The 21,512-nt window shown below is 44.7% G+C and overlaps 1 pseudogene; it reads left to right on the forward strand.

Moving 5' to 3' along the window:
• LOC123925677 overlaps positions 1–10,720 on the forward strand; it is a 44,548-nt pseudogene extending 33,828 nt beyond the window's left edge.
• Positions 10,721–21,512: the final 10,792 nt, after the last annotated feature.

The following is a 21,512-nucleotide window of genomic DNA, read 5'->3' on the forward strand; positions in this document are numbered from 1 at the left end:
GTGGATGTGTCACGGTTAATTCAGTACTTCCCTATTGACAGCCTCTTGGTTGTTTTTAGAGTAGCTTCTAAGTGCATCTGTGGATAAATGCACTGGATATTCTCCATTTGCCCCTCCAGGTCCATCTTTCTCTGCTCTGTGTTCAGATTGCTGATCACTATAAAGAGCATGAGCTGGCTCTCACATTCTCTGGCATCTGGTTGGGTGAAGCCTCTGTGAGTGGCAGGAAATCAGAGACTATAAGAGAGAAGTTGGAGAGTTATTCCCCTCATTCCCTTCCTGCCAAGCTGCAGGGTGGCAGAGATTGTTCCTCTACGGAAGCCTCGGCTCCTGTCCTGGGGATGTCCTGCAGCTAAAGCTCTCAAGGGGTTCCAGTATCTGCTGTTGTCCCTCTGCTGCTTCAGGCCCAAGATGGGTAGCATTTCTCCTTGCTGCTGACAATCCCTCTCCAGGTGCTGTTTCCCAGATTCTAACTGATTTAGCTAATTACATTCATTCAAAAGAGCAAGAACCGTGAAGACCCAAACTTTTCCATGCATGGTTCCATTTGTCCATAATTTGCCTCGCTTTTCCTCCCAGCATCGCCCCTTTCCGGCTTCTACTTTCGTCTCGTCTTTATTATTTTGTGTCTATGTAAGCAGCATCCCAGATGACCGCCACTGTGATCCACTGGCTCCTGGTCTCTTACTCTGTGTGTTACCTTATTAGCACACTGGGTCTTCAGACTCACTGAACTGTCCTCGTGTGGGGAACCCACAAGATCTCTAATAGGTTGCTACTTAGTGGGAGCCAGAAAACATTCTCCATTCTCATAAAGCAGGATCAAGAATATGCATGTGGTCCCCAACTATAGGAATGTTCCCCCAGGGACATGACAAGGCCCACAGTTCATCTCTCACCTCTCTGAGCTCCTTACCCTTCACTTCATGCTTCCTCCCTTTTTTTTTTATTTTAATTTATATGAGGGGAGGGGAGGGACAGAGAGTGAGAATCTTCCAGCAGACTTCCCATTGAGTGCAGAGCCCAACACAGGGCTCCATCTCATGACCCATGAGATCATGACCTAAACCAAAACCAAGAGTTAGATGCTTAACCAACTGACACACCTAGGCAGCCCTTACCCCATCCTTCCTCCTAAACTCAACATGAAGTTCTTTATTTCAGGCCCCGAAGTGAGTTTAGAAACCAGTCAACAAATTTCCAGAGTAGTTAAGAATATGGGCAGTGAAGTCCAATAAATCAAGGTTCAAATTCTGACTCTACCACCCAACAGCTGAGACACCTCATGCAAGTTATTTAACTGCTCTTGCCTCCATTTCCTCATTGTAAAGTTGAAATTGTAGTATTACTTACCTCTTAGAATTGTTTTAAAGATACATTAGATATATCTAATATATATCTCAAAGGTCTTAGCATAAAGCCTAGTCCAGGGAGAGCCCTCCATACATGGTCTAGATGTTTTTCACTCAGTACTATATAAGTTGCTGTGGAGGTAAAAGCCATGGTCCTATCCTCAGGGAGCCCACAGTCTACACAGAAATTTGAGAAGAACATTCTTGCAATAATGAACAACATAGGTGACCCTATATATATATATATATATATATATTTTTTTTTTTTTTAAGATTTTATGTATTTATTTGACAGAGATCACAGGTAGGCAGACAGGCAGCCAGAGAGAGAGGAAGGGAAGCAGGCTCCCTGCTGAGCAGAGAGCCTGATGCGGGGCTTGATCCCAGGACCCTGGGATCATGACCTGAGCCTAAGGCAGAGGCTTTAACCCACTGAGCCACCCAGGCGCCCCATAGGTGACCCTATATTTTTGAGGAGCAAGTTATATGGTTTAAGTTTCAGTGCAAAAGTATTGGGATGGTTCTTCACATATCTGACCTTTCATGTTGCCTGACAGGTTCTTGAGGGTAAGCACCAGGCATTAATGCCCCTTGCATGCCCAGGGCTTGGCACATAGTAGACATTCAAACAGTCTGTCTAAATAATCAAGGAATGCTTGGATCACATGTTAGAACAAGCAACTCATTCTTTACAAAGCACTTTGAAAGTGAAGCATCGTTTCATACCTATAACAACCCTATGAGATAATTAATGTTGTTACCATCTGAATTTTTCAAAATAAAGAAACTATGGCTCAAAAACTTAGCACTTTGTTTAAGTCCCACAGTCAGTTTATAGGAGGGATGGTCTGAGACCCAATGCCTTTGACCATAAATATGGAGCCTCCTCCTACAAGGAACACAGAAATTCATAAGCCAAAAAAAAAAGTCTATCCTCTGCTGAAAGTCTTTTTCTGCCTCCAATATGCTCTCTTTCTAAATCTTTCTCTGCTCTCTTTAGCTGATGCCGCTGGTTCCGGGTTCTTCCTTTAGCCAAAGGGAATCCAGTTCATTCAGATTTCTTTTCAGGGAGGTAGAGACTCCCCTGTTTATCCAATCTCTTATCAGACATATAAATGCATAATATAGTCATTAAACTCTGAAATACATGACACAGTAATAACCACACACAAGCTGTTAAAAAACTCATTACCTCCAGTGGGAGATAGTCACCATGCTTGCTTTTTTCTCCTCACAGGGCCAGGACAGAATGTTGGCTCTCTGGTTAGGGGAAATGTTTTATTTTTCCCACGAATCCTTCTAAAAGCAGTTGTATTGCTGATAAATCCTAGCTTATTTGTATGCTTCTGAACACATTGGAAGGCAATATTTAAAATTTTTTTTCATCACAGAAAACACTGCACACCCTTTGGGGAAAAAGGTTAAGCAAAATGAAATGTATAGGAGTGCCTGGGTGGCTTAGTTGGTTAAATGTTTGACTCTTGATTCCAGCTTAGGTTGTGATCACAGGGTCATGAGATGGAGAGCCCCATGTTGGGCTCTAAACTGGCCATGAAGCCTGCTTGAGATTCTCCCTCTCCCTTTCCCTTTGGCTCTTCAGCTGCTCCCTGCCCTTCACCCCAACTCATGCATATGAGTGTGCATACTCTCTCTCAAAAAAAATTTCAATGTGTAAAGTAAAAATGCTAAAATGAAAATGCTCAAGAAAATGAGAAGATAAGCCACAGAGTGGGAGAAAAATTTTGTGAAAGTCATGCCTAATAAAGGACTATTCAAAATACACAAAGAACTCTTACAACTCAACAATAAGAAAATGAACAACCTGACTTAAAAATGGGAAAAAAGACCTGAACAGACACCTCACTGGAAAATAAGCATATGTCATTAGGGAATTGCAAACCAAAACAGTAATGAGATACCACTACACACCTATTAGAATGGTCAGATCCAAAATGCTAACAGCACCAAATGCTGGCAGTGATCTGGAGCAATGGAAACTCTCATTTGTTACTGGTAGAAATGCAAAGACTTTGGAAGACAGTTTGGCAGCTTCCTGCAAAACTATACTCTTACCATACAACCCAGCAATTGTGCTCTTGGTATTTACCCAAATGAGTTGAAAACATGTCCACACAAAAACCTGCAGATGGATGTTTATAGCAGCCTTATTCAAAACTTGGAAGCAAACCAAGATGTCCTTGCCAAAACTTGGAAGCAACCAAGATATCCTTCCAATGTGAGTTCATTGACTGTAACAAATGTAGCTCTCTGGTGGGAGATGTTGATAGTAGAGGATCCTGGAGGGGAGAGGGATTGGGGATATATGGGAAATCTCTGCACCTTCCCTGCAGTTTTCCAGTTAACCTAAAACTGCTCTAAAATTTAAGTCTACTTTTTTCAAAGTAAAAGTTATTTTCTCTCAGCTTTCCATGCTCAAACCCACTGCCTATATGTATTTGTTGTCAAATGTTTCTTGTATTTTCTTCTAGTCTTTTTTCTCACACACACCTAATGTATATGAATTTGTAAAAACCTTTTTTTTTTCTGTAACATAGTAGGTTTATTCTTTTTTATTTCTTATTTTTTATAAACATATAATGTATTTTTATCCCCAGGGGTACAGGTCTGTGAATCACCAGGTTTACACACTTCACAGCACTCACCATAGCACATACTCTCCCCAATGTCCATAACCCCCCTCCCCCTCTCCCAACCCCCCCTCCCCCCAGCAACCCTCAGTTTGTTTTGTGAAATTAAGAGTCACTTATGGTTTGTCTCCCTCCCAATCCCATCTTGTTTCATTTATTCTTCTCCTATCCCCCTAACCCCCCCCATGTTGCATCTCCACGTCCTCATATCACGGAGATCATATGATAGTTGTCTTTCTCCGATTGACTTATTTCACTAAGCATGATACCCTCTAGTTCCATCCACGTTGTCGCAAATGGCAAGATTTCATTTCTTTTGATGGCTGCATAGTATTCCATTGTGTTTATATACCACCTCTTCTTTATCCATTCATCTGTTGATGGACATCTAGGTTCTTTCCATAGTTTGGCTATTGTAGACATCGCTGCTATAAACATTCGGGTGCACATGCCCCTTTGGATCACTACGTTTGTATCTTTAGGGTAAATACCCAGTAGTGCAATTGCTGGGTCATAGGGTAGTTCTATTTTCAGCATTTTGAGGAACCTCCATGCTGTTTTCCAGAGTGGTTGCACCAGCTTGCATTCCCACCAACAGTGGAGGAGGGTTCCCCTTTCTCTGCATCCTCGCCAGCATCTGTCATTTCCTGACTTGTTAATTTTAGCCATTCTGACTGGTGTGAGGTGATATCTCATTGTGGTTTTGATTTGTATTTCCCTGATGCCGAGTGATGTGGAGCACTTTTTCATGTGTCTGTTGGCCATCTGGATGTCTTCCTTGCAGAAATGTCTGTTCATGTCCTCTGCCCATTTCTTGATTGGATTGTTTGTTCTTTGGGTGTTGAGTTTGCTAAGTTCCTTATAGATTTTGGACACTAGCCCTTTATCTGATATGTTCTTTGCAAATATCTTCTCCCATTCTGTCAGTTGTCTTTTGGTTTTGTTAACTGTTTCCTTTGCTGTGCAAAAGCTTTGATCTTGATGAAGTCCCAATAGTTCATTTTTGCCCTTGCTTCCCTTGCCTTTGCCAATGTAAAAACCTTTTTTTTTTTAAGATTTTATTTATTTATTTGACAGAGAGAGATCACAAGTAGTCAGAGAGAGAGAGAGGAGGAAGCAGGCTCCCCACCGAGCAGAGAACCCGATGCGGGACTCGATCCCAGGACCCTGAGATCATGACCCAGCCGAAGGCAGATGCCCAACCCACTGAGCCACCCAGGTACCCCTGTAAAACCTTTTTTAAAGGTCAGCACAAGCTCTGTATATTTGATAACAGTGTCTTATTATAATAGTGGAAATACTTCAAAGTACCTAGTTCAGAATAAGGAATAGTTAAGTACACTATAACATATTGTTAACTGAGCACTGCGTAATGGAGACTACTTTGCACTGTAAGGGATCTAGAGGAGGAGGAGTGATAGTGGTAACAGTAGTAGTGGTGGTGGTGGTGGCAGTGGCAGTAACAGAAGTAGTAACAGTAGTCATAGCTGTAGTAGCAGCAGTAGTAAGAATAAAGTAGTAGTAATGGTGGTGGTAGTAGTAGTAGTAGTAAGAGTAAGTAGCGGTGGAGTAAAGTAGTAGTAGCAACAGCAGCAGTAGTAAGAGTGGTCATAAGGTCGTTGTAGTAGTAGTAGTTAGAGGAAAGTAGTAGAAGAATCAGACAGAACTGGATTTAAATTTCTGTCTTGCTATTTAAACAATTACTGAGCACTTGCCAAACCTTGATTTCATCTGTACCACTTACCCAAAGGGTTATTAAATCAGTCACATTGAAAGGATATATGTAAAGTCTTCAGCAAAGTGACAAGCACCTAATAGGTCCCCTATCAGCCACAGTCTCTTCTCAAGCATACACCCTTTTCTCGGTGACTAGGCCTAGCACAAATTCAGCAGTAAAATAAATGCTGGCTGAGTTACAATGGAATAGAACATTATAACTCTTTTAAATCAATATTTAGAGACATGATGTGAGGTTTGGGATTTCAAGCAGGACAAGATTTAACAGAGGGAATGTGAGGTTGACACAACGTTGAGTGGTCTTTGGGAGTTGAAGTCAGGGAAGCCTACACTCTCTGGCACACAGTGGAAGGACCGTCACAAGTGATCTCAGCTGATCTCAGTACCAAAGAGGTGATTCCCCAGGGGATGCCAGAAGCTGCGGCAACACTGCCCATCTGCCCTGGTAATGAGTTTTTCTCTGCGCTGCTGTCATGACTCTGTTGACTCATTGAGAGAGAAACCAAACTGTGCAAAAAAAAAAAAAAATGCAGAAAAGTAAGTTCTGATGAAGGAGAAAGGAGGAGGAAGCTCATGGCTCAAGCTATAGAACATTGTAGGAACATTTTTTTAGGGGCACCTGGGTGGCTCAGTTGGTTAAACATCTACCTTTGGCCTAGGTCATGATCTCCAGGTCCTGGGATTGAGCCCCACGTCCGGCTTCCTGCTCACTGGGGAGCCTGCTTTTCCCTTTCTGTCTCCCTCTACCTCTCCCCCTGCTTGCGATTGTGTGTGCTCTCTCTCTCTCTCTCAAATAAATAAAATCTTGGGGGAAAAAAAAGGAACATTTTTAAAAACCAAAAACAGGGGTGCCTGGGGGGCTCAGTCAGTTAAAAGTCTGCCTTCAGCTCAGATCATGATCCCACGGTCCTGGGATCAAGCCCTGTGTCAGGCTCCCTGATCAGTGAGGAGGTTTCTTCTCCCTCTGCCCCTCTCCCGCTGATGCTTGTGCTTGCTCTCTCTGAAATAAATAAACTATTTAAATAAATATAAATAAAATCAAAAACAACTTTAGTTTTATATTATAAATACGTGCCCATTGCTGAGGAGAAAATCATCTACAATCTCACCAGCAAGAGAAGGCTCCTGTTAAAACCTTGGTCTTATTTCCTTGTGAGTATTTTCCTATGCTGCGTACCTATGTCATACATTTACCACATGTGTAAAGTATTATCTATGTATATGTGTGTTTTCTAGATATGATACCCTCTTACCATGTCAATAAACAGTCACCCATGACATCAGTTTTAATGGCTGAATAGAATTCCAGTGTCTGGCTAAACCATACTTTATGTAACCAATCATCCATTGTCAGACACTTGGGTCATTTCCAAAATCTTGCTATTATAAACAGAGCTGCCAGAAACTTCCTTAGTGCCATGCAGTGAACTTCTGATCCTCTTTCACAGAAGGATGAAAGAGAACAATGGGCTATTTGCGAAAGTTGACTTCGACTCCAAACCACCATCCCCTTTTCCCCACCCCTGGTGATACCCAGTCCTCTGGAGTCCAGCTGGAGGAATCCATGGTCAGGACCTTAGATTCCTGAGGATTTGTCCCACTCCCAGAAAGAGTGTCTGAGCCTTTCTGAATGCATACAATTAGATGTGAGGGCTCTGAAACCAGGCCAGTTCTAGCCCAAACTGGGAAGCACATGAAAGAAGTTTGGGCTCACTTTCAACTCCCTCTTCACTGTTTCCTTTCCTAGTATTGTCCAGTCCTCCCAAGAGGCAACTGACCAGCACCCCCAAACCCCTGGGTCCTCTCTCCCCATCTGATCGGCTGTGACATTTCTACAGCTGTGACAGCAGCCAGGATGGAAAGGAACCATATCTTCTAGTAATGTATACTCTTCAAGAAACTCCCTTTAACATCTTGAGCCAACCAACATGATTTGAACTAAATCTGCAGGGAGGCCCAAATAGGTAAGACATTATCCCTGCCCTCAGGTGGCTTATAGTCTATAGTCTACTTCAGTTTCCTAAGGCTTCCATATAAAGTGACACAAACCAGGTGGCTTAAAACAACAGAAGTATACTGTCTCGTAGTTGCAGAGGCTACCAGTCAGAAATCAAGGTGTCAGCAGGGCTTGCAGCCCACCTCTATGATCTCTGCCTCTGTCTATCCGTGGTCATCTTCCCTGCATATCTGTGTCTCTGTGTCCAAATTCCCTTCTTCTTATAGGACACCAGTCATACTGGATTTAGGGCCCATCCTAATTCCATATGACCTCATCTTAACTAATTACATCTGCGAATTCCAAATATGGTCACATTCCGAGGTCCTGGCTGGACATGAATTTTGGAGGGGCACCCTACTCACCCCATTTATGCTCTGAAAGAGAAAACGATGAATAAAAAAAATCAAAACTGCTGGCATCAAATTACTATTACAGCTTTTTTTTTTTTTGGAAGAATTTTACTTATTTATTTATTTATTTATTTATTTGAGAGAGAGTGAGCAAGAGAGAGAGCAGAGCAGGGGTCGGGACCGGGGCAGAGGGAGAGGAAGCAGACTCTGTGCTGGGTGGGGAACCCAAAGTGGTGCTTGATCCCAAGACCCTGGGATCATGACCTGAGCTGAAGGCAGATGCTTAACTGAATGAGCCATCTAGGTGCCCCCACTATGACAGCTTTAAAAGGGCCAAGAGGGCTAAAATATGGGAACATGAGATGGCTAGGGGTACCTCCAAGTCACCCTGTCTTGTACCTCCTAGTCTGGGCTATGCATTTGAGCCAGCCTTGCTGAGAGCTCCCAAGGGACCCTCTACAACTGCCTGTGGAATAAGGAATACTTCTTGAATTCCCTCCAGCTCTGCTTGCAAGCCTGTTTGTTTGGGTTGTTTTTTTTTTTTCCTTGCTGTTTTTTTTTTTCCCTGACTATAGTTCTGGAGACAATTGTGGCAGAGAGAAGATAGAACGTAATGAAGAACATACAAAGCAAAACTGCAACATCTTTTTCCCTGAATTTGCTGTGCTTTTTGTACATCTGTCCCCTTTTCCTCAGCTATGTCAGGTTTGAAAAGTAGGAGGAGGTGTGTGAAGCAGCACTAGCCTCTTTGAATCCAGGAGCTTGCTCTGTCCTGCCCCTTCTGCGTACTGCTAACACTGCAGGGCTGCAGACTCCTAGTGAGTCTGCAAGTGAGTCTCCTAGTGAGTGCCCAAGACCTTGGGCAGCAGTCTCTGCATTTCCAGAGCCTTCCTTCAGGTGTGCAAGGGCAGGGCACAGGCTGGGATTTGAGAGCCATCCATCACAACACATCCCTTGTATAGGCCACGGGGTTCTCTTCAGAGGCAATTGCCCCACAGCTAAATCCTTGCCTTAGACAAATTTAAGGGTGACTGTGTTTCTCCACCAGCTCATATGGATAATAAGAATCACTCATAGCAAGTGTTTTCATGATCCACACCCCACCGACAGTCCCCACACATTGCCCAATGGAAACTCTGACCCCGTCCCCAGGCTGTCTTCTGTAGGCACCTTTCATTCTTGGCCTGAGAGTTTTGTGTGGAAGTACAGGAGAAATCAACCTTTGAAAGCAACCCTCAAGCAAGGAGTACCAGGAGATGGTGGAAAATGCTCCAAATTTCTTGCCTGTGGGAGGAAGGGGGATAACTCTGAGTTTTGCTTCCTGCTATCTCCCAGAGGTTCCAGCAGGACTGAGCCCCAGTTGCCCATAGTGGTAACCTGCTCACTAAAGTATTGTGGACTATGTCTTCCTTCCCCACTCCCGTCCCTGGGCTTCCTGACATCTCTTCCCAAACAAACTACTTGGACTCAAATCCATGTCTCCAGGTTGGCTCCTGGGCACTCAAGACACACAGTTGCATTAGCCTGCGTTTCTCTGTTGGGTAATGAGCTTCCCCACAGACAGGTACCAAATCTTATTCCCCTCAGCACTCACCATTTGGTCCCTGCCAAATGTTTTATATACATTACTTCATCTCAATAGAGATCATTATTATTAATGATCTCTATTATTATTATTATTATTATTATTATTATTAATGATGATCATTATTATTAATGATCTGTATTGTTAATAATAGAGATTATTATTCCCATTTTTAAAACTAGGAAAGTGAAGCTCAGAGTGCTTAAGTCACTTGTCCAGTTTCATGCAGCCTAGAAGGAAAAGCTGGGATTTGAACTAAGGTGGCCTATCTCCTTAGCCTACACCATTAATGACTGCCATTAGCAGTGGTATTCAACAAATGTTTGCGGAAGAAGAAGCTAGCAAGAAAACTGATAAGAATTGGTTCAAAGTGCTAACAAATTGAATGCTAGAGATAGGGCTCAAGACCACTTAATTTCTTGAATGTATTTAAGACCCAGTGGAGATTGAGGCCATCAGAGTGTCCTTCCCCAGATCTTCATGAGTCTTTTTTCTATTGATTTGAGAAGGATTTATTGATTCCTACTGTGTCCAAGATACTGGATAAGGTCCTGTACAGGCTACAGAGAAATGTAAAGTAAATTCAAGGAGCTTTTTTGTCCGACATCTTAGTGAGCTGGCAATGAGAGCAGCTGCTCTCTGAGCTTCACTATGCTGCAGGGACAACAAGAAAAAAGATCCTGGAAAGTCGCCCAAGAAAGACAAAGACCCAGTGAACAAATCTGGGGCTAAGGCCAAAAAGAAGAAGTGGTCCAAAGGCAAAGTTCAGGACAAGCTCAATGACCTGGTCTTGTTTGACAAAGTGACATATGCCAAACTCTGTAAGGAAGTTCCCAACTATAATCTTATAATCCCAGCTGTTGTCTCTTAGACACGAAGATTCGGGGTTCCCTGGCCAGGGTAGCTCTTTAGGACTCCTTAGTAAAGGATTCACTGAACCAGTCTCAAGGCACACAGCTCAAGTCATTTACACCAGAAACACCAAGGATGGAGAGGCCCCAGCTGCTGGTGCAAATGCATACACAGGTCCGACCAATGGTACGTTTTGAAAAACAAAACTTTATTAAATCAAAAATAAATAAAGCAGATTCAAGGAGCTTACAATCTGCTGGGGGTGAGGAAGACAAAGGTAAGAGAGAAGTAACTGAAAAGATTAATTACAAGACTAGAGCTGCCACCGGGCAGAAGTGATGCATAGCCAAGGGAGCCGAACAAAAATGGGCTAGGTTTTCAAAGATGAGCTCTGGGGGCTGGAGCAGACAGACAGTTGGGAGGAGGCAGGGCTTCAAGGACAGTTACTAGATGGCTGGAAGCCAGGACAAGGAGGGAAAATAACAGGGCAAAGACATGTGAGCAAAGCCGCAAAGCAAGGGGATTCCAGACAATTTGCTTCATCATTCTGCCTTGCCCCCTCCTCCAAGTCAAAGGGAAAAGGTAATGTTTACCAGGAGCAAACCCAAGGTCTAAGAGACAACTGCTGAGGATTACAGATACATGGTCATTTCCAGCTGATTTTCAAGCTAAGATAGCATAAAAGAATAAAAATCATATACTAAAGGGGTCGCCTTTCCTTCAGGTCTGAGGGCTGATTGAGTAACTGTGACCGCCATGGCTCCCGCTCCGAAAACTTGGCACCAGAGGACACTGCATAACCGCCAGCTCTCTGTTGTGCTTGGATCACGCCTCCTAGAGGCCAGGAGTCACAGATTTGGGGGATTGAAGATATTTCCCTGAAGGCTTGGCAACTGAGACCTCATTTACAGCTCCTGTTCTGGGAGAGGACTGCTTCTTTGCTCACCTTCAACTTCTCCCCAGTGAGGGAGTGGGCAGGCCAGATTGGCACACAGGAGAAATGGAAAGAGCCCATCCAAACACTCTGCACAATTTGGTAGAGGTCAGGCATGGAAAGCCTTAAAGACTCTAGGCTACCATGGGCAGAACTGGCTCAAAAGGACCTCACTTTTGGTGAGGGTCCAGAGTCCATGTCCAGAACTAAGAGCTCCCACTATCCTTCAACCAACCCCAAACTAACTCTGCAAACACAGCTTCAAGACCTACCACCAAGCCCCAACCATCAGCCGTCCCCCCACCCCAGGCCTCTTCCAAATAGAAATTCTAGAGCCAGAGTTCTTGCCAGCTCACATGGGGCAACCAGAGTTTCATAGCCACAGCTATAAGAAGACAAAGGCTGGATCCAGGTCCTAGGAGTTTCCAGAGAGCTTTGCCGTTTACTCAGCAACCGTCTGATACCCAGTGAACACCAGCAGCTGCTGAAATGACACTGCGTAGCCAATGAACCCATGTGGGGATCATATCCATGGCTTTGTCCGCACTCTGCCGCAGACCAGGCCAGTGCAGGGGTATGGGTGCCCATGGGGCTGCCCTTGCCCACTAGGGACTGAGAGCAGAAGCATAGATTTCCTCTTCCTCCCCTCCCAATGTCCCTGAGATGCATTTCATAAAGGTTCTCAGAAGATGGCCAGTTCAGTAACACATCCTTTTATTGGCTCTTCCCCCTTGCCTCTTTCACTCTCAAATGAGATGACTCTCGCAGAAGCATTCCTGTCAGGCCCTGCTTTCAGGAGAACACAGGCTCAAGCACTCAGAAACCTTAAAAGATACTACACTCGGCTTCTGAAAATAAGCCCAACAGAGCACAGCAGTGAGGGTTTTCTTGATCTTTGAGTATGCTTATGTTGACTTTGGGACCCAGTCAAGCCTTAACTCTGAGAGAGGTTCTCAGTACATCCAGCCCAAAAAAGGAAAAAAATGATCTTTTCTTTCTACATGAGAGAGTCATGGCAGGTGAATTTTTTCACTAAGTCCTATTTCATTTTGTCAATTCACTAAAACCCATCTTGTGGGAGAGCCAGTGACTCACCATGTAAAAATGGGAAGAACAGTTTCATTGGAAGTGGGAGGTTTCACACACTGCTCATCACATGCACGCCTTAGGACACAAGGTGAGGTAACATGGCTTAGCTGCCGTCTAAGTACCCTCGACTTGATAGAGAGGTTTTAACCAAATATAGCAAGGAGGCATCCATTTGAGAACCTATCTCCCTCTCCCAAAGCAGATGGTGTTAGTGGAGGAGAATGGGATCAGAGTTCAAATAAACCTGAGAGAAAAGAGCCAACTTCTAAGGAGGAAGGAAGGAAAAACCTCCCTTGCACCTTCTCCTGTTCGCGTGCCAATCTGACCGTAATTGCTTTCAAAGTGCCACAGGAAACACCTAGTAATGTATACAACATCAGGGGGAAAGGGCGAGTTTTATTTTGGTGTGAGAACTAAGATTACAGATTGTAAAAAGAAAAGTAGTGTCTAGTTTTTAGCACCTGTCACATTTAAAAAATCATGTTTTAAGCTTAAGACTGTTGGGATTATAACATCATTTTTTTCTATATTAAAAATGTGAAAAGTAGAACAAAAACAATTCTGAGTTTTCTGAAAAGTGACTCGAATATATATATATATATATATATATTTTTTTTTTCCCCCCTTCATGGCCTCACCCCCAAAGGAAGGCCTGTGAGCACCTCTGAATGGCCAGCTGCTGAGCACCTTGGAGTCTGGTTAGGAGCATGAGCTGTATAAGCTCATTCCTCAATATTTACCCAAGAGAAATGAAGACTTCAGTTCACACAAATACCTGTACACAAAGGTTTATGCATACTTATTCATAATTGCCGCAGACTGGGCACCACCCAAATGCCCTTCAGTTAGCGAATGGAAACGAACTATGGTACATCCATACAATGTAATAGGGCTCGTCAGTTAAAAGGCACAAACAACAGATGATGCAGCAACAGAAGAAGAAATCTCAAATGCATTTTGCTAAGTGAAAGGAGCCAGTCTCAAAAAGCTATGGGATTCCACTTATAGGTCATTCTGGGAAAGGCAAATCAGAAAACAGATCCCTGGGTGCCCAGGACTGCTGGTGAATGGAAGGAGGGGATTGACTACAAAGAGGCACAAGGGAATTTTTGAGGATGGGACGGCTATATATGTTGATGTGGTGGTCTATGAGCATTTGTCAGTGCTCATAGAATGGTACACCATTAGAAAGGGCGAATTTTACTGTAGGTAAATTACACCTCAGTTAAAAAAATAGATAAGAACCATGGAGTCCCCAGCCTGGGAAAGGGCTTCAACTCTGCTACTTCTTTCTGTGAGAACTTGGAGGAGTTACTTAAGCTTTCTGAGCCTCAGTTACCTCATCTCTACAAGAGGATTTAAGAGTGCCTGTTAAAGTGTTGCAAAGATTCAACAAGTAAGGCAGCCCCTGACACCCATCCAGCATTAGCTTATTATGAAGATCTATATCCAGCCAAGAATCATGGTATCAGGCCCCTCCCCAGGTGGTCTTTTTTTTTTTTTTTTTAAGATTTTATTTATTTATTTGACAGAGAGAGATCACAAGTAGGCAGAGAGGCAGGCAGAGAGAGAGGAGGAAGCAGGCTCCCCACGGAGCAGAGAGCCTGATGCGGGGCTCGATCCCAGGACCCTGAGATCATGACCTGAGCCGAAGGCAGTGGCTTAATCCACTGAGCCACCCAGGCGCCCCTCCCCAGGTGGTCTTGATAGCTCTCTGCCCTGCACTCCACCACCCTAGTCCTCTGCCCAGCTTGGATTCCTGGGGAGAAATTGATGCCATCCCTTGAGAACTCTGGGAAGTAATCTCGGCTGGGTTAGAGTTTGGGGTTACTGAAACCTGGTTTGAGTCCCAACCAATAAACTGGCATCTCTAGGAGTTTTTAAATCTCTCTCCTGCAGCCACCATCGGTGCCCTTCAGCCGAGCCAGTAAGCTCACAAATGCCACTCCAGCTGAAAGATGTGTGTTCACTCTCCCGTGCTCCTGTAGGGTTGTGATGTACCCATTCTTTATTTCCTGGCACATAGTAGACAGCCAATAAATAAATAGGATGTACCATCCCAGGGCAACTAGCTTCTGGGCATTTTATTGGACTGTGCTAAACACTGTTTGATTGCAGGTTCTAATTCCTTTCTTCTAGGCACGTGCACTCGCATCCATGTGTGCATATAATTCTCCTAGCTAACACTTTCTCATACATATTAATGAAAACCTACTGTCTAACTGAAGTATTTTAAAGATCCCAAGCAGGACACCTGGGTGGCCCTGTGGGGTAAGCCTCTGCCTTCAGCTCAGGTCATGATCTCAGGGTCCTGGGATCGAGTCCCACATCGGGCTCTCTGCTTAGCGGGGAGCCTGCTTCCTCTCTCTCTGCCTACTTGTGATCTGTCAAATAAATAAATCTTTAAAGATCCCAAGCAGACTTTTCTATAGTTAGGAAGTTTTGTGAAACATTCATTCATTATATTAAGTAACAAGATAAATCCGTAACAGATTTCCATTGATTAGGCGGAAGTATGGGCACGAACCAAACATGCACTGTGGGCAGGATTTAATGCCTCATCTGTTCATTAACAGAGGCAATCTGTGTTTACGGAGTGTTTACGGAGCCTCTCTCCTATGTTAGGGTCTAAGTTGGGGGGTGCTGGGGTTCCTCCTTCCCAGTGTCTACACCTGAGTCTCCACAGTGTCACCACACAGACATCACACCTGTTGGGGCCTTAGTTTTCTCAATGGTAATGGTGAAGGCCATTTCAGACTCATTCCAGAACCAATAATCTATGACTTTGGAGGTTGTATTGCAATTTCTGGTAGCAGAGACACATTTTGCTGGAACTGATAATGACGTAGCTGACCTGAAAAAGAAGGAGAAGTTAAAGGAATGTCTCAGTGGTCATAGCGAATTTACACATATTTGTTTCTCTGCTTTGAAACTTCTTATGATGGAATGAAAGATGCACAGGCCCTCAAATGGGGTAGAGAAATGAAGAGCAAGCACACGAGGGCTTCAAGTGATATTTGTAAAGTTTCATTCCTTAAAATTAAATTCAATAGGGCTAAATGTTAATTTGGGGTGTTAGGAGTTCATACCTGTGAATTACAATGTACTCTGCATTCTTTCCTGTGTTTATTATTTCTCGATAATTTTTTTACATTTTAAAAAAACACACTTCCTTCCTAAGTAACGAAAACTGTGGTGCGACGCATTTTTTTAATCACAGAAAGCGTGTTTCTGTACTTACCGGAGTAATCAATCCTTCCTTGGAAATAACTCCCTGCTGCCGACCCCTCTCTCTGTCTGTCTCCCCTCTGGCTGCTCTCCAGGATCCCGCCTATCCGCGCGAATGAACAAAGGGGACTGACTACTTAAATCATGACTGCTAAAAGCCCGCCACTTTAGTTCCTCTAAACCCTTCCGGCCGTCGTCAGGTCACATGCGCCTCTGCACTCCTGCCCTCGGGCGGTGCGACTCCCTGCTTGTGGGGCAGCTCTTGAGCTTGCTTTCCACCAAGAGGGCGCGGGGCGGGAGAGAGCCAGGCACCCTAGCCAGGCCCCGGAGCAATAACGACTCTCCATTTTAAAGGAATGGGCGAGTAGAGGGGTGGATCCGCCTCGCCTCAAAGGCTAAAAGTAATCCGGCCTTTTAGACTTCTGAGTAATCCACAGGAGAAGAGGACAGGTTAGGATCTTTGCATCCGTTCTGCTGAACTTGTGCTGATCAGGAAAGAGTTAAGCTGGGACCCCCTCCATCCTGGGTTCTCTCCCGAGTCAACTTATAACTAGAGTTTACCACTCATCTCTTCCATAATAAAAATGTGATTAGTAGGAGCCAGGTGGGGTTCTGTCCCACTGTTAAGAGGCAAGCCCCAGCAAGCAGAGATGCAAGGCAGCCTCCCTGAGCCTGTCTTTTCAGCACACCTGAGCCTGGGCATTTGGCTTCTCTGGGCAGACACCACAATCTCTGGAAAGACTGTGGGGGGTGATTAAAAGCGCCACCTCTTCCCCTAGAGGGTTGCATAACAAAGGAGGTAACAGTGCCTTTGGCCTCCTTAAGAAAATCCAATTTGACGTTCCCAGCTGCTTACATTAAGATGCAAGATACCTACCTCCTTTAGCCAAGACGTGATTGCTCTCTTCCCTGAGTTTCCTTTCCTCGGAAACTGCAAATTCTCTCAGTAAGACAAGGATTCCTTACTGCACAGGATGCTTCTCCTCCCCACTCAGATCTGGGTGTTTGTAACCCTGTCTGACTTCTTTCTGCAGCAGTGACTTCCTTCAGGGACAAAGGTTAGAGGCCCCCAGGAAACCCACCCCCCCACCCCCCCACCGGCTGGCACTGCGGAGCGTTAGCCCTATAGCCTTGACAGAGACTCTGCTGGACCAAACTTCAGTCAGCCTCCTGAACCTTGTAGACCCATCTGTCCACTTCCTTGTAAAAACCTGTTTTAGTAAAACCGCTGCTAAGTTGGTTTGACCAGAAACGCACCCCCCGACCCTGCAATATCTGTTCACCTCTCTCGGGTTCCTCATCCTCCACTGGCCCCAAGTGATGTCTGTCTCCCTGGCCTGCCTTCAGCAAGAATCTTGGGACCCGGGGTTAGCCAGATATCCCTTTACCCCCCATGTTTCCTCTTGGTAATTTCCTACCCATTGACCCCACCCCTCCTTGGATACAAATTCCCACTTGGCCACACTGGCTTCCCCCTACCGTAAAACCCCACGGCAGTCATCCTGAATAAAGTCTGCCTTACCACTTTTAACAAGTGTCACTGAGTGTTTTTGCTTTTTCTTTAACAGGCCCCTCCTGGGTCCCTGGGCTGGGCATCCTTCTTGGGAAGAGTAAGCAAGGAGTGAGGTTCTGCCCCCATTGGATCCACGGAGGAAACAAGCCAGTTCCCTACAAACTAGTTGGTCTTCGGTGCAAGGACTTGTGTGTGGAATGTGGCTCCACTAATTCATCCTTCACCCACTCAGTGGAGGCACATAGTTGTAGCAGAGCCAATTTTTCTTTTCTTGGTGAATATGCACCTTCCCCCTCCCCCCCTCATTGGATTTAAAGGTACATCAAGGACCCATCTCCTCTCCATCCAGGTGTCATTGCTAAGTATTGACCTCCGGATCCTCATACGCTGCACAGACTTAGCTTTTTTTTTTTTTTTTTTAAGATTTTATTTATTTGACAGAGAGGGATACAGCAAGAGAGGGAACACAGCAGAGGAGTGGGAGAGGGAGAAGCAGGCTTCCCACTGAGCAGGGAGCCTGATGTGGGGCTCGATCCCAGGACCCTGAGATCATGACCTGAGCTGAAGGAAGAGGCTTAACCCACTGAGCCACCCAGGCGCCCCCAGACTTAGCTTTTGCAGAGGGACAGATGTGAGGAAGGGCAGTCCCACGCAGCTTCCGAAGGAGGTAAGAAGGCCAAGAGGTGGACCTGAAAAATTATTTGGGTTCTGCTCCCTAAAATCCTAAAATGCACTTCTTTGAATTACTTGTAAGAAAGAATATAAACAGGAGCGCCTGGGTGGGTCAGTTAGGCATCTGTCTTCAGCTCAGGTCATGATCCTGAGATCCTGGGATTGAGTCCCACATTGTCGGTCTGCTGTTGAGGCCCCTGCTCAGTAGGAAGCCTGCTTCTCCCTCTCCCACTCCTCCTGCTTGTGTTCTCTCTTGCTGTGTCTGTCTCTGTCAGATAAATAGATACAATCTTAAAAGAAAGAACATAAACAGCTAAGGTCTTTTAAGGCATTACTCTCTGCCAGGCCCTGTGCTCAGCCTTTAAAGAGATCATCTCATTTCATCCCTACATTTACAGGGGCAGGGTCTGAAGCTTTAACGGGGTCATGAAATAAACGTTCCACCGGTGAGAGGTGGAGCTGGGATTCGAACTCTGATCTGTCTCACTCCATGTGCAGAGCCCCTAACCTTGATCCGTCGAAGGACCCTTGTTGAGATGCCAAGTAGTCTAGTGTGGCAAGTGTACAGAGAATAGACATGGGAAGACATGTTCTTGAGCCTCTTGGTCATCTAACTTTTGATGTGATTGGAGGAATAGTACAACCTCCCTGGGTGTCAGAGTTGCAAAAGGCAAATAATGGTTTGAGGTCGGCCTCCTTCACAGGAGTGGTCAGACGGGTTTGGGAGGCGGAAAGGAGATAAGCAAGCTCACAGGAGGAAGTTAGCCAAGATTCCTCTGGCTTGCTGCTTCTTAGAAAGTATCCCTGCTCCGGACTGAGCTCCCTTTCTAGCCAGTATCTGGAACACAGACCCTGCCCCAGCCTCCAGGGAGTTCTGAGAAACAACAAGCACCATGGGCGGCTTTTGGTGCCCAGGTCTCAAAGGCTTCATTTACATCTCATGTTTACACAGGATGTTTTAGGGTCTGGCAACTTTGCCATTCTCATTGAAATAGCCCCCAGAGCAGAAGAGAGGTACATGTCTGAGGCAGATCCTGAAGAAGTCCCATAACAGGCACTAAACTTCTTTGAAATTTGATCTTCGGTTGTCTCCCCTTATCTGTGGTGTCAGTTCCAGTTACTGCTGTCAGCTGTGGTTGGGAAGCAGATGATTCTCCTTCCGACACACAGGCCAGCGCTACACGACGTACCCACGCCATCCCTCTCACTTCATCTCACCCGTAGGCAGTTTATCATCTGCCATCACCACAAGAAGAAGGGTGAGGACAGCACAGTAAGCTATGGGGTGGGGTAGGGTGGGGGGAGAGACCACATTTACATAACGTTTATTAGAGTATATTATTCCACTTGTCCTATTTTATCACTGTGAACCTCTTACTGTGCCTGATTTATAAATTAAACTTCATCATAGCTATGTACGTACAGGAACAAACATCATGTATATAGGGTTCCAGACGGCCTGGGGTTTCAGGTGTCCCCTGGGGGTCTTAAATAAGGAGAGATTACTGTGTATCTTTTTAAATATACGCAGTTTTCATTCTAGTCGCATCCTGCCCAGTTTTCCCCCCTTTTTAAAAGTTTTTATTTAAATTCAATTTAATTAACATATAGTGTATTATTAGTTTCAGAGGTAGACTTTAGTGAGTCATCAGTCTTATGTAACACCGAGGACTCATTATATCCCGTGCCTTCCTTACTGCCCATCACCCAATTACCCCATCCTCCCACCAACCTCCCCTCCAGCGCCCTTCAGTTTGTTTTCTAGAGTTCACTGTCTCTGTGGTTTGTCTCCCTCTCAATTTTCATCTTATTTTATTTTTCCCTCCCTTCCCCTATGTTCGTCTATTTTGCCTCTTAAATTCCATGTATGAGTAAGATCACATGGCATGTCTTTCTCTGACTGACTTATTTTGCTTGGCATAATACCCTCTAGTTCCATCCAAATGGGCAAATGCGTGCCTATTTATTTTAATCGAAAAGTACTTTTTATTACTTAGTCACACTACTTATCTTTCCCCCTAAAACCTCACATAATCAGTTATAGTTACTTAGCACAGCACTAGTGTTACAGACCTTACCTCATCAAATACTCACAGTCACCCTAATGAGCAGGTGCTGTGATCCCGCCCAGTTTATAGATGGGTAACTATTCCCTACTTGGTTGCTGCCAGCACGGTGGAGACACGTTTCGCCTCCGGCTTCTCCCTGCTTGGGTGTTCTAGATGACTGCCCTCTCTTAATTAAGGTCATATGAAAGAGTCTTTACCATTGTCATTTTTAAAACCATAAAACTAGTAAATATGATGATAAACATAAATTTCTCGAACTATACCCTTTTCTAAGGCTGAGAAACCTCTCCCACCCTTCTGAAAAACTCCTAAAACCGAAATTTGCCTTGGGTGTTCCATTATTTCAGATAAAGACTCTTTAATGTGGTGATTAAGCTACTTAGACTCAAAGCATGGCCTCAGGAGTTACAAATCCCCACTAAGCCATTTCCCCCATGTGATCTTGAACTAATCATTGACTCTCTCAGCTTCAGTTACCCATAAATTGGGGATAATAATAGGACATACCCATAGGGTTGTTAGGAGAATTCAATGAGCTAATACATATACAGCACCTGACACAAAGTAAGTAATTGATAAATGTCAAATGCTTTTCTTAATAAAGAGATTTGGGATGGAGATTGCTTTAAGCAACACCTTTTAGTCAATAACGGCTAAAACCACATTTCTTTCTTTTTTTTTTTTAAAGATTTTATTTATTTATTTGACAGCGAGAGATCACAAGTAGGCAGAGAGGCAGGCAGAGAGAGTGAGAGGGAAGCAGGCTCCCTGCCGAGCAGAGAGCCCGATGTGGGACTCGATCCCAGGACCCTGAGATCATGACCTGAGCCGAAGGCAGCGGCCTAAACCACTGAGCCACCCAGGCGCCCCTAAAACCACATTTCTGAGGTTGGGAAAATGTTGTCATTGCAAATTCATCTTCAGATATCAGAGCAGGTGTACTGACCTTTGGCTGTGAAAATGTGATCCCTGAGCAATGTCCTGGGTTCTGAGCAAGGGAGGGGGTGTAAGGTAAGGTCTACTGACTCTTGCAACAGAACTGAATTAATTTCCTTCAGAATCTGAAAGCCACTTGTGAGGGAAGAATGAAACCATAAGGGGACCCGTTAGCTAACATGGAGTTATCCCTCTGAGACCATGTCAGCATTGAACCTTGCTGGCTACAGATCTAATGAGGTCACAGTCACCCTGCCCTGCTGGGAGGCAGCCCTGATCACCCTGCACCCCAGCTGAGGTGACAGTAGCTGTTCCAACACTGGGCTTCCCCTCCTTCAGCCCCCACATTCTCATTTCTCTGCAAGATGAAGAACTCATGAGAGGGGGCCCTGCAGTCTTCATATCTATATCTATAAATCTTTCCAGAAGGAATTCATGCAAAGCTGTAAAATCCCCTCCCCTCTTCTCTAGGGCATATCTGTGTAACCAGGGCCAGTCCTATGGCTTATATACACACATGTCAAAACATGTACCTTCCAGCCCTCACA

This window comes from Meles meles, chromosome 15 (assembly GCF_922984935.1).
Source record: "Meles meles chromosome 15, mMelMel3.1 paternal haplotype, whole genome shotgun sequence".
Classification (NCBI taxonomy): Eukaryota; Metazoa; Chordata; class Mammalia; order Carnivora; family Mustelidae; genus Meles; species Meles meles.